The following is a 13,303-nucleotide window of genomic DNA, read 5'->3' on the forward strand; positions in this document are numbered from 1 at the left end:
CTCCAAGCATACTTCATCCTATTTTATCCTGTTGTCTCCTTACAGCTTTTTCCTCCTGTTCATAGTTTACCTGAGCCCAGATTCGAATGAGAGTGATAATTAATTTTCTGAAACTTGCTTCTGGATCCTACAGCAATACTTTCCCCTGGCATGCTTTCTTCTATGTCTTCCAGAGCCTGATCTCTTCTCCTGGTTCCGAGGACATAAAAAAGAGGTTCTACGGTAGTAATTGAGTGAATGAAGTCAGACACAAAATTGCAGTGTAAGATTCCTTTCTATCCAAATAAAAGTCAGGGATGAGGGTCTGGTCTGTGGAGCCCCTGGGTCTCTGAGGTAGGGGTGGAGCCCCTGGGTCTCTGAGGTAGGGGTGGTAGCCAACTGCAGGGGAATTTTCCAATGTCTTCCAGCACCTTCCACATGATCACTCTCAGAGGGCAACACCTGGTGAGATTTCACAGTCCAGCTCCATCTATCTCAAGGAGATACCAGCAGACTGTGCACCTTCATTTCCAGAGTTGGGGGAGGGAGGTAAAGGGCTTCTCTAGTGAGAAGCTGGGTGAGGCCATGTTAGGAACTGATGGCGTGGCTTCATTTACATCAGAAGTTTCATTTAAAAAATTCTTGGTGCAGCCATTTATAAATCACTGATCAGAGCCACGTACCAACTCCGGCTCTTGACTGATGAACCTGGGGGGAGGGGTCTGGCTCTGAAAAGAAATTTTTTTCTTTGTAACTATTCTTCCTAGCCCATTAAAGAAAATCTCAAGCATTTTCAATTATCAGCACTGATCCAAGCAAGGGTGGAGTTAGGGCATGTCTGAGAGACAAAGTAATCAGTTGGGGGAAGGAGATAATTCTCTATAGGGCAAATCCCTAAGAGAAAGGGGGAGACTCAGGGCCCAGCACAAGTGGCAGCTCTCATTTAGAGAATTCAGACCCCCGGGGCTGAACAACAGAAACAGTTTAAGCCCACCTTTTATATCCACCTCCTCTTCAACTATGCCCCTAGCAAGGACAGGGTCTTCTGAGAATTAAAGGCACTGCACCACTTTACACCTGCAAGGAGCTGCAGGCTGACAAGCGCCACCTGCTGGGCAAGACAGGAAAAGTACAGAGTCTAGAGGCTTCACAGGAAAGACTGACAACCTGCTGGGTCTCTCCTCAGGGAAACGTGATATAGATTACACTCTCCTCCTGAGACCTGGGCCTGTCTTCTCTGGGAAAATGTGTTTGGGGTTGACCATATCTGGGGGAACCCTCCTCAAAAAAAAGGTTCCATATAGGCAGGGCAAGAACCAGAAAAACAAGAGCTAAAAAATTCTGATCAGTTAAACAGAAGCTATGCTAGAGGTCTACAGTAAGTTGAACTGAATGCCAAAGAATAGATAGAGAACAAAGCCAACCAACAAAAAAGCCCTAGGTAAAAGAGTGAAGACAACCTCCATAATAAACTAATCAAAGATATCAGATGCCTAGACATCAGCAAAAAAGTCACGAGTCACAGTAGGAAGTACGAAGATATGGCCCAGTAAAAGGAATAAACTAACACTTTGAGATTCAAGAGTTGAAACAACTAATTAAAGATGTTCAAACAAACCTTCTAAATCAAATCAACGAGTTGAGGGAAGATATGACAAAAGAGATGAAGAATATAAAGAAAACACTGGGTAACCATACAGAAGGAATCAAAAACTTGATAAAACAAATGGCAAAACTTAAGAGAATGAAAGACACAATAGAAAAGATGAAAAACACAATGGAGATTTACAACAGAAGATTTAAAGAGGCAGAAGAAAGCATTAGTGAACAAGAGGACAGGACATCTGAAATTCTATACACAAAGGACCAGATAGAGAAAAGAATGGAAAAATAAGCGCAAGGTTTCAGGGAACTGAATGACAACAAGAAACACTCAGATATATATGTTATGGGCTTCCCAGAAGGAGAAGATAAGGGAAAAGGGGAAGAAAGAATAATGGAGGAAGTAATCAGTGAAAATCTCCCAACTCTTATGAAACATAAAATTACAGATCCAAGAAGCACAGCATACCCCAAAAAAGAACAGATTTGAACAGACCTACTCCAAGACACTTACTGATCAGATTGTCTAATGTCAAAGACAAATAGAGAATTTTGAAAGCAGCAAGAGAAAAGTGATCCATCACATACAAGGGAAGCTCAACAGGTCTATGTGTGGATTTCTCAACAGAAACCACAGAGGCAAAAAGGTAGTTATATGATGTATTTAAGAGACTGAAATAAAAAAACTGCCAACCAAGAATTCTATATCCAGAAAAACTGTCCTTCAAAAATGAGGGAGAGTTTAAAGTATTTTCAGACAGACACTGAGAGAGTTTGAGAACAAGAGACCTGCTGTACAAGAGATACTAAAGGGAGTTCTACAGGCAGATAGGAACAGACAGGAGAAATATGTTTGGAGAAGAATATAGAAATGAAGATTATCAGTAAGGGTAAAAAGAGAGAAAAAAAAAGATATGGCATATAAAATCCATAGACAAAATTGTAGAAGAAAGTATTGCCTTTATAGTAACAACAGTAAATGTTAATGGATTAAACTCCCCAATCAAAAGACATGGACTGGTAGAATGGATTGAAAAATAGGACCCGAGAGGGGCCAAGATGGCGGCTTAGTAAGGTATGTGCGTCTTAGTTCCTCCTCCTCCAAAGCAATAAGTAGGTGAACTGAAACAGTGCAGAACAGCTCCCGGGGCTACGGCAGGGAATGGACACACAGCGTACCCCAGTCTGAACTGTCTAGTCTGACTGCAAGACTCGGCTGCGGTGAGATCGCCAAGCGGCGTGCAATTTCCCGAGCAGCGGCAGCTGCGGCGGCTGCAGCTACTCCCTCCCTCCTTCCCGGGCCGGCTGAGAGTCTCGGAGAGGCAAGTGTCACAAGCCGAGGTGGCCGGCGCCCCTCTTTTGCAGGCGGCTTCGAGTCTCGGCTTCGAGTCCGCGGCAACGAGTCTCAGATCAGAGGGCTATCCAAGCCGCGGTGCCCCCCCGCGGGCGGCTTCCTGGTCCAGTGGGGAATTCCCCAGGCCGCGGCGGCCGGTGACCGACGCCCCTCCCCCGCGGGCGACTTCCTGGTCCGGTGGCGAATTCCCCGGGCCCGCTGCGGCCGGCGACCAGCCACAGGGTCCCCTCAAGCTGCGGCGGCTGACGCCCCCACCACGCGCAGCCCCTGAACCAACAGAGAGAATTGGATCGGAAATCCCCAGGCCGCAGAGATCGGTGACTGGGGGGGATCCATTCCAAACACCTGAGACAAACGTGTGCCACGAGCGCCACCTACTGGGCAGGATAAGAAAAACAGAACCCAGAGATTTCACAGAAAAATCTTACAACCTTGTTGGGTCTGACACCAAGGGAAATCTGACTAAATGCCCAGATGCCAGCAACAGAAGATAACGGTCCATGCTCAGAAGATTGAGAATATGGCCCAGTCAAAGGAACAAACCAATAGTTCAAATGAGATACAAGAGCTGAGACAACTAATGCTGAATATACGAACAGAAATGGAAAACCTCTTCAAAAATGAAATTGATAAATTGAGGGAGGACATGAAGAGGACATGGGCTGAACATAAAGAAGAAATAGAAAAACTGAAAAAACAAATCACAGAACTTATGGAAGTGAAGGATAAAGTAGAAAAGATGGAAAAAACAATGGATACCTACAATGATAGATTCAAAGAGACAGAAGATAGAATTAGTGATTTGGAGGATGGAACATCTGAATTCCAAAGAGAAACAGAAACTATATGGAAAAGAATGGAAAAATTTGAACAGGGTATCAGGGAACTCAATGACAATATGAACCGCACAAATATACGTGTTGTGGGTGTCCCAGAAGGAGAAGAGAAGGGAAAAGGAGGAGAAGAACTAATGGAAGAAATTATCACTGAAAATTTCCCAACTCTTATGAAAGACCTAAAATTACAGATCCAAGAAGTGCAGCGCACCCCAAAGAGATTAGACCCAAATAGGCGTTCTCCAAGATACTTACTAGTTAGAATGTCAGAGGTCAAAGAGAAAGAGAGGATCTTGAAAGTAGCAAGAGAAAAACAATCCATCACATACAAGGGAAACCCAATAAGACTATGTGTAGATTTCTTAGCAGAAACCATGGAACCTAGAAGACAGTGGGATGATATATTTAAATTACTAAAAGAGAAAAACTGCCAACCAAGACTCCTATATCCAGCAAAATTGTCCTTCAAAAATGAGGGAGAAATTAAAACATTCTCAGACAAAAAGTCACTGAGAGAATTTGAAACCAACAGACCAGCTCTGCAAGAAATACTAAAGGGAGCACTAGAGTCAGATACGAAAAGACAGAAGAGAGAGGTATGGAGAAGAGTGTAGAAAGAAGGAAAATCTGATATGATATATATAATACAAAAGGCAAAATGTTAGAGGAAAATATTCTCCAAACAGTAATAACAGTAAATGTTAATGGACTGAATTCCCCAATCAAAAGACATAGATTGGCAGAATGGATTAAAAAACAGGATCCTTCTATATGCTGTCTACAGGAAACACATCTTAGACCCAAAGATAAACATAGGTTGAAAGTGAAAGGTTGGGAAAAGATATTTCATGCAAATAACAACCAGAAAAGAGCAGGAGTGGCTATACTAATATCCAACAAATTAGATTTCAAATGTAAAACAGTTAAAAGAGACAAAGAAGGACACTATATACTAATAAAAGGAACAATTAAACAAGAAGACATAACAATCATAAATATTTACGCACCAAACCAGAATGCCCCAAAATACGTGAGGAATACACTGTAAACACTGAAAAGGGAAATAGACTCATATACCATAATAGTTGGAGACTTCAATTCACCACTCTCATCAATGGACAGAACATCTAGACAGAGGATCAATAAAGAAATAGAGAATCTGAATATTACTATAAATGAGCTAGACTTAACAGACATTTATAGGACATTACATCCCACAACAGCAGGATACACCTTTTTCTCAAGTGCTCATGGATCATTCTCAAAGACAGACCATATGCTGGGCCACAAAGCAAGTCTTAACAAATTTAAAAAGATTGAAATCATACACAACACTTTCTCGGATCCTAAAGGAATGAAGTTGGAAATCAATAATAGGCGGAGTGCCAGAAAATTCACAAATATGTGGAGGCTCAACAACACACTCCTAAACAATGAGTGGGTCAAAGAAGAAATTGCAAGAGAAATTAGCAAATACCTCGAGGCGAATGAAAATGAAAACACAACATATCAAAACTTATGGGATGCAGCAAAGGCAGTGCTAAGAGGGAAATTTATTGCCCTAAATGCCTTTATCAGAAAAGAAGAAAAGGCAAAAATGCCGGAATTAACTGCCCACTTGGAAGAACTGGAAAAAGAACAGCAAACTAATCCCAAAGCAAGCAAAAGGAAAGAAATAACAAAGATTAGAGCAGAAATAAATGAAATTGAAAACATGAAAACAATAGAGAAAATCAATAAGGCCAGAAGTTGGTTCTATGAGAAAATCAATAAGATTGATGGGCCCTTAGCAAGATTGACAAAAAGAAGAAGAGAGAGGATGCAAATAAATAAGATCAGAAATGGAAGAGGAGACATAACTACTGACCTCACAGAAATAAAGGAGGTAATAACAGGATACTATGAACAACTTTACGCTAATAAATACAACAATTTAGAGGAAATGGACGGGTTCCTGGAAAGACATGAACAACCAACTTTGACTCAAGAAGACATAGATGACCTCAACAAACCAATCACAAGTAAAGAAATTGAATCAGTCATTCAAAAGCTTCCTAAAAAGAAAAGTCCAGGACCAGACGGCTTCACATCTGAATTCTATCAAACATTCCAGAAAGAATTAGTACCAACTCTCCTCAAACTCTTCAAAAAAATCGAAGTGGAGGGAAAACTACCTAATTCATTCTATGAAGCCAACATCACCCTCATACCAAAACCAGGCAAAGATATTACAAAAAAAGAAAACTACAGGCCAATCTCTCTAATGAATATAGATGCAAAAATCCTCAATAAAATTCTAGCAAATCGTATCCAACAACACATTAAAAGAATTATACATCATGACCAAGTAGGATTCATCCCAGGTATGCAAGGATGGTTGAACATAAGAAAATCAATTAATGTAATTCACCATATCAACAAATCAAAGCAGAAAAATCACATGATCATCTCAATTGATGCAGAGAAGGCATTTGACAAGATTCAACATCCTTTCCTGTTGAAAACACTTCAAAGGATAGGAATACAAGGGAACTTCCTTAAAATGATAGAGGGAATATATGAAAAACCCACAGCTAATATCATCCTCAATGGGGAAAAATTGAAAACTTTCCCCCTAAGATCAGGAACAAGACAAGGATGTCCACTATCACCACTATTATTCAACATTGTGTTGGAAGTTCTAGCCAGAGCAATTAGACAAGAAAAAGAAATACAAGGCATCAAAATTGGAAAGGAAGAAGTAAAACTATCACTGTTTGCAGACGATATGATACTATATGTCGAAAACTCGGAAAAATCCACAACAAAACTACTAGAGCTCATAAATGACTACAGCAAAGTAGCAGGTTACAAGATCAACATTCAAAAATCTGTAGCATTTCTATACACTAGCAATGAACAAGCGGAGGGGAAAATCAAGAAACGAATCCCATTTACAATTGCAACTAAAAGAATAAAATACCTAGGAATAAATTTAACTAAAGAGACAAAAAACCTATATAAAGAAAACTACAAAAAACTGCTAAAAGAAATCACAGAAGACCTAAATAGATGGAAGGGCATACTGTGTTCATGGATTGGAAGACTAAATATAGTTAAGATGTCAATCCTACCTAAATTGATTTACAGATTCAATGCAATACCAATCAAAATCCCAACAACTTATTTTTCAGAAATAGAAAAACCAATAAGCAAATATATCTGGAAGGTCAGGGTGCGCGAATTGCTAAAAGTATCTTGAGGAAAAAAAACGAAGATGGAGGTCTCATGCTGCTGGATTTTAAGGCATATTATGAAGCCACAGTGGTCAAAACAGCATGGTATTGGCATAAAGATAGATATATCGACCAATGGAATCAAATAGAGTGCTCAGATATAGACCCTCTCATCTATGGTCATTTGATCTTTGATAAGGCAGTCAAGCCAACTCACCTGGGACAGAACAGTCTCTTCAATAAATGGTGCCTAGAGAACTGGATATCCATATGCAAAAGAATGAAAGAAGACCCGTATCTCACACTCTATACAAAAGTTAACTCAAAATGGATCAAAGATCTAAACATTAGGTCTAAGACCATAAAACAGTTAGAGGAAAATGTAGGGAGATATCTTATGAAGCTTACATGGAGGCGGTTTTATGGACCTTAAACCTAAAGCAAGAGCACTGAAGAAAGAAAGAAAGAAATGGGAGCTCCTCAAAATAAAACACTTTTGTGCATCAAAGAACTTCATCAAGAAAGTAGAAAGACAGTCTACACAATGGGAGACAATATTTGGAAATGACATAGCAGATAAAGGTCTAGTATCCAGAATTTATAAAGAGATTGTCCAACTCAACAATAAAAAGACAGCCAACCCAATTACAAAATGGGAAAAAGACTTGAACAGACACCTCTCAGAAGAGGAAATACAAATGGCCAAAAGGCACATGAAGAGATACTCAATGTCCCTGGCCATTAGAGAAATGCAAATCAAAACCACAATGAGATATCATCTCACACCCACCAGAATGGCCATTATCAACAAAACAGAAAATGACAAGTGCTGGAGAGGATGCGGAGAAAGAGGCACACTTATCCACTGTTGGTGGGAATGTCAAATGGTGCAACCACTGTGGAAGGCCGTCTGGCGGTTCCTCAAAAAACTGAATATAGAATTGCCATATGTCCCAGCAATACCATTGCTAGGTATCTACTCAAAGGACTTAAGGGCAAAGACACAAATGGACATTTGCACACCAATGTTTATAGCAGCGTTATTTACAATTGCAAAGAAATGGAAACAGCCAAAATGTCCATCAACAGACGAGTGGCTAAACAACCTGTGGTATATACATACGATGGAATATTATGCAGCTTTAAGACAGACTAAACTTATGAAGCATGTAATAACATGGATGGACCTAGAGAACATTATGCTGAGTGAGTTTAGCCAAAAACTAAAGGACAAATACTGTATCGTCCCACTGATATGAACCGACATTCTAGAATAAACTTGGAATATGTCATTGGTAACAGAGACCAGCAGGAATTAGAAACAGTGTAAGATAATGGGTAATTGGAGCTGAAGGGATACAGACTGTGCAACAGGACTAGATACAAAAACTCAAAAATGGACAGCACAATAATACCTAATTGTAAAGTAATCATGTTAAAACACTGAATGAAGCTGCATCTGAGCTATAGGGTTTTTTTTGTTTGTCTGTTTGTTTGTGTCTTTTTTATTTCTTTTTCCTTTTATCTTTTTTACTATTATTATTATTTTTATTTTTTTCTCTATATTAACGTTCTATATCTTTTTCTGTTGGTTTGCTAGTTCTTTTCCTAAATCGATGCAAATGTACTAAGAAATGATGATCATGCATCTATGTGATGATGTTAAGAATTACTGATTGCATATGTAGAATGGAATGATTTCTAAATGTTGTGTTAATTTCTTTTTTTCTTTAATTAATAAAAAGAAAAAAGTTACCAGCCACAATTCGGTGTGTCACATCTCCATGGGTACAATCAAAATACTCCCACCCAGCAATATTGAATGAGGATTAAAAGACATAGCTTTTCTGGGCTCCATAACAGATTCAAACCACCACAAATATATTAAACTATTTTAGCCCCTCACTTTTACAAGATGAAAGAACAAATCCTTTGTAACAGTTTTCCTTTAAAAGTGAGAGGACTTGTCTTTTGAAATAAAGGATGATAAGGTAAACATAAATGTTAACAAGGATATTATTCTGATATAAGATATTTCTCTTCTAGATAGAGTACTCAGAAGGCTAAGAAAACTTTTTATATACATTTTCTTTAAGAGAAAATTAACAATCCACATTATTTTTTATACAACATAACAATATGCAAACACAAACATTCTCACCATATGATCATTCCATTCTTGATATATAATCAATAATTCACAATATCATCACATATTTGTCTATTCATCATCATGATAATTTCTTAGAACATTTGTGTCAATTCAGAAAGAGAAATAAAAACAAAAAATTTCATATGTACCATACCCCTTACCCCTCCCTTTCATTGATCACTAGCATTTCAATTTACTAAATTTATTTTAACATTTGTTCCCCTATTATTTATTTATTTTTAATACATATGTTTCACTCGTCCATCAATAAGGTAGATAAAAGCAGCATCAGACACAAGGTTTTCACAATCACACAGTCACACTGAGAAACTATATCATTATACAATCATCTTTAAGAAACGTGGCTACTGGAACACAGCTCTACATTTTCAGGCACTTCCCTCCAGCCTCACCATTACACCTTAACTTAAGAGGTGATATCTATATACAATCCACATTATTTTAACAGAGTGAAAACTAAACTTTAATTTTGTATCATATGCTGTTTGACACAAAAGCTTTTAAAAATTATTATAAATGGGCTTACCAAATTGTTGGTCAACATTGACTATGACAGACAAAATTCACTTTTATAAATCTTCTACAACTTTCCATATTCATGCAGAGATTGTAGTCAGCAATGGCTACGATAAACAAAATTAAGTTCCTCAAACCTTTTACAACTTTCAATATTCATTCAGGGCTTGTAGTTAGATGCAAAATTCACTTTCACAAACTTTTTAGAACAAATAAAATTCACTTTAATCTGAAAATATGATCATCTTAGAGTTGGAAAATAATAGAAACACTATCCATTCCACCTATAGTCTTTATTTACTCAGACTGCATACAATTAGAAATAACTTTGATAACAAACTTACAAAGCTCCTTGTACATGCATACTACCTTCCAACACCAGTATTCTTGAAGGGAAGAAGAGACAGAGATACTACCAAATAATGGAAGAAGGAAGAAATGTATGCTTGTGTTTGGAATACAGCCAGAAATTTGCATAATCTATATTCACAATACACAAATGATTACTTTACAGTAGCCTAAAATCTCTCAGTCCAATCCCACGCAACCTTCAAAGGTCAGAAAAGCCCAAGTTGGAAATGCAATCAGCTCTTCAATAACTAAGGTACTTATCTCCAAGAAAAAACTCAAAATTTTCTCAACATTATTCCCAAGTACTAAGTATTACCAGGAAAACATTAGCTCACAAAATGATTTTATGGTTTCTAAAAAAGAAATGAGTTCAGAGCACTATTTGTTCAAATGCTACTTTCCTATTTAAAGGTTATACAAGTGTCATCTCTTCTATGAGGTCTTCTTTGGTTACTTTTATTCTATCTGCTTTTAAAAATTCTTCCCACATTTTAATTCCTTTATTAGTACTGCCTTATACTATGCCCTGGTATAAGTATATTTTAACTAGGATATAAACTGTTTGAAGCTAAGAATTGTCTTCCCTATTCATGACAGCACTTACTAATAAAAATACATGTATTTACATTAAAAAGTCACTACAAATTCAAATTCTTCCACCTACTGGAGTAACAAATGGAAAAATAATTAAAAAGCCAGATTCTTTGAAATCCAAGTAACCAAGGTTACAAAATCTCATTTATATTTCTTACTAAACTGAACTGATATCTTAAAAAGGATGTAGTTGAAGCATCAGCATATACTTATTTTTATTATGCTTTATAATATTTTATATATTTATTATAGTTTATATGTGTCATCATTACCAGGTACATTGCTTAGTTTATGCAACCTGTCTAGTTAGGCTATTTTTAAAGAGGAATTTTAAGAATGTACTTATAATACTAGTTTATTTGATCAGCAAGCATGTATAAATTTAGGGAGATCATATATAAGCAGAAAAAAATTGCATTTGATCAAAAAGTCATCATAAAAACAGGTATTGGATTAGACTTTGTCATTGCAAGTTTTGCAACTATTTTGCTTTTTTATTCCATCTATTGGAAGTTAAAAAATCTCTTTGTTTTCATAATATCCAAAATATATGAACAACCTTCTTCCTTCTTCAGAGTATATTGACTGTCAAGCTCTGGAAAATATACTGCAATTGTTTAATTTGTCCCAAGTCAAATCCAGGAAAACTTTTCCATAGCTCTCAAGTATCTTCCATTATACTTACTGAAATTTGGCAGTTAGATTTCATTAAATTTTTCCTATACCAAGGCTATTTATATTTTAATAATGATTTGATTACTACAGTTACCACTGCAAAGGCATTATTGGAAAAAAAAATTTTTGGCAAACATGACCTATTCCATAGCATTTCTTCTATGCCTGCCATTTCTAATCTTCAGGTCAAGGAGAAAGAATTCTTTCTTTCACACCTCCCCCATCTTTCTGCACCCAGCCCTTCCCTCATGGCTGCCTTAGATTTTTAGGTTCTGGGGGCAAGGAGAGGTGGGACAGAAATGATGAGGGCTGTTCTGGGCGGGTGATAGTGACTCGGTGGCAGAGTTCTTGCCTACCATGGAGACCTGGGTTTGATTCCCGGTGCCTGCCCATGCAAATAGTAATAATAATAATAATAATAATAACAACAACAACAACAACAACAACAACCAAGTTGAACTTGGTTTTAAATATTTTACATGAGAGCAGTTGGGTTTGAGAGTTTTTATGCCCTTCTTTTAATTATTTCCAATTATTAGAACTATTTCACTTAAATCTGTAACCTGGACAATTGGGAAAGGTCTTTCTTCACCTTTTCCCTGAGGCAGCCCTCTGGTAGCTTAGGGAAACTCCAGGAACAGTTTTTTCCTAATGTCCAGGCTTGTTACAGTACTTAGAAAAACTAAGGCTTTGAACCCTAATGCCCAGAGGATTTCTTTTTAACTTCAGGAGTACTAATGTATCTATTTATATAAAAGAGCTTATTTGTCTTTAAGCAATTTGAATAGCCCTTTAAAAGAATTTTTTGTTAATTTGCTATTATTTAACATCCAAAGGTATGAGAACATACATTGAACAGGCAGACAGATACAAATAGAAAGTTAGTCACACAAGAAACAGAAACACAAATACTTTTAAGAGGGACAAGTAAAAGATTGAATATACATCATTTCATCCCATTTTTGTTAAGCGGGACAACTTTAACTGTAATATAGTTTCTTTCCAAAGAGTCATTGTCAGGCCATTTCTCTCCTGATTCTAAACTATATTGAGGCCAGATTGTGTTATAGAAATAAACCTTTTCCTCACAGACTCATAACTAAAATCTTTCCAATTTTTCAATACAGCCTGAAGGTTCCCATTTTAAAGAATTTCTGTAATCAGTAACCAATTAGGATCACTTGACCAATACAAATGCAGTAAGACACTAACAAATTTAAAGACACTTAACACTTACTATATATTTTAGTAACACACCAAGTAATAGCTAGACCAAACACACTAACAATTAAACAGGCATTAAAAACTTACTATACCTAAGTGACATGCCAGTTAAATAGGCATATTTAATTTCATTAAATACCAATTAATTATTGGATTACTTATTTTCCAGGAGTGTATTCAGCTGACAAACTCAGGTCAGAGCTTCAAACACCACACAGCATGGCACCCAGAAAAGAGAAAAGTGTAGAGGTCAGAGCAAGGAAGGACTTGGACCACTGGACTAACTTCCTAATCCACTTTTACCTTTACCAGTCAGACATCCAGACTTAGAACTGGGAATGGTTTCTGTCTTTGAAACTTTTTGAGGTGCCAAAAGGGTCTGGCGTGTCAGCAGAACAGAGAAAAATCCAACTGCCAAGCCTCTAGATGAAAGAATGTGCAGTGGCCACAAAAGTCTCGGTTACTCTGTCTCCCTGTCCTACCAGGGCTCTCGGACCACGGGCAGTCGGCTGCTTTGCTTCTTAGGACCTTTTGTCCTGCCAGAGTCACCAAATAGTAACTGCACAAAGGCGGTGGCTTCTCTGCCGGATGCACTCAAGTTGACCAATTCCCGAGACACTGCGGTTTCAAAGGGACAGAGAGTTTATTACCAGTTACGAAGCAGGAGACCAGATGGCCTGTCAGCCTGCAAGTCTGTCTCCCCAAGTCTAGACAGTTCAAGGTTTTCATGGATTCTAACAAGGGAGATGAAGTCATTACGATTTCAATAGCAAGTGTAAGCAGA

At 37.6% G+C, this 13,303-nt stretch overlaps 1 protein-coding gene across 3 annotated transcripts in view; it reads right to left on the bottom strand.

Moving 5' to 3' along the window:
- Positions 1-11,107: 11,107 nt before the first annotated feature.
- Positions 11,108-13,303, bottom strand: part of LOC143678271 (ubiquitin carboxyl-terminal hydrolase 40-like) — a 59,102-nt gene continuing 56,906 nt past the window's right edge. For all 3 annotated transcript variants that reach the window (XR_013173129.1, XR_013173128.1, XR_013173130.1), the window contains exon 5: positions 11,108-13,137. The gene's annotated coding sequence lies outside the window, so the exon portion shown is untranslated. The remainder of the gene's footprint in view (positions 13,138-13,303) is intronic.

This window comes from Tamandua tetradactyla, chromosome 3 (genome assembly GCF_023851605.1).
Source record: "Tamandua tetradactyla isolate mTamTet1 chromosome 3, mTamTet1.pri, whole genome shotgun sequence".
NCBI classification, from domain to species: Eukaryota; Metazoa; Chordata; class Mammalia; order Pilosa; family Myrmecophagidae; genus Tamandua; species Tamandua tetradactyla.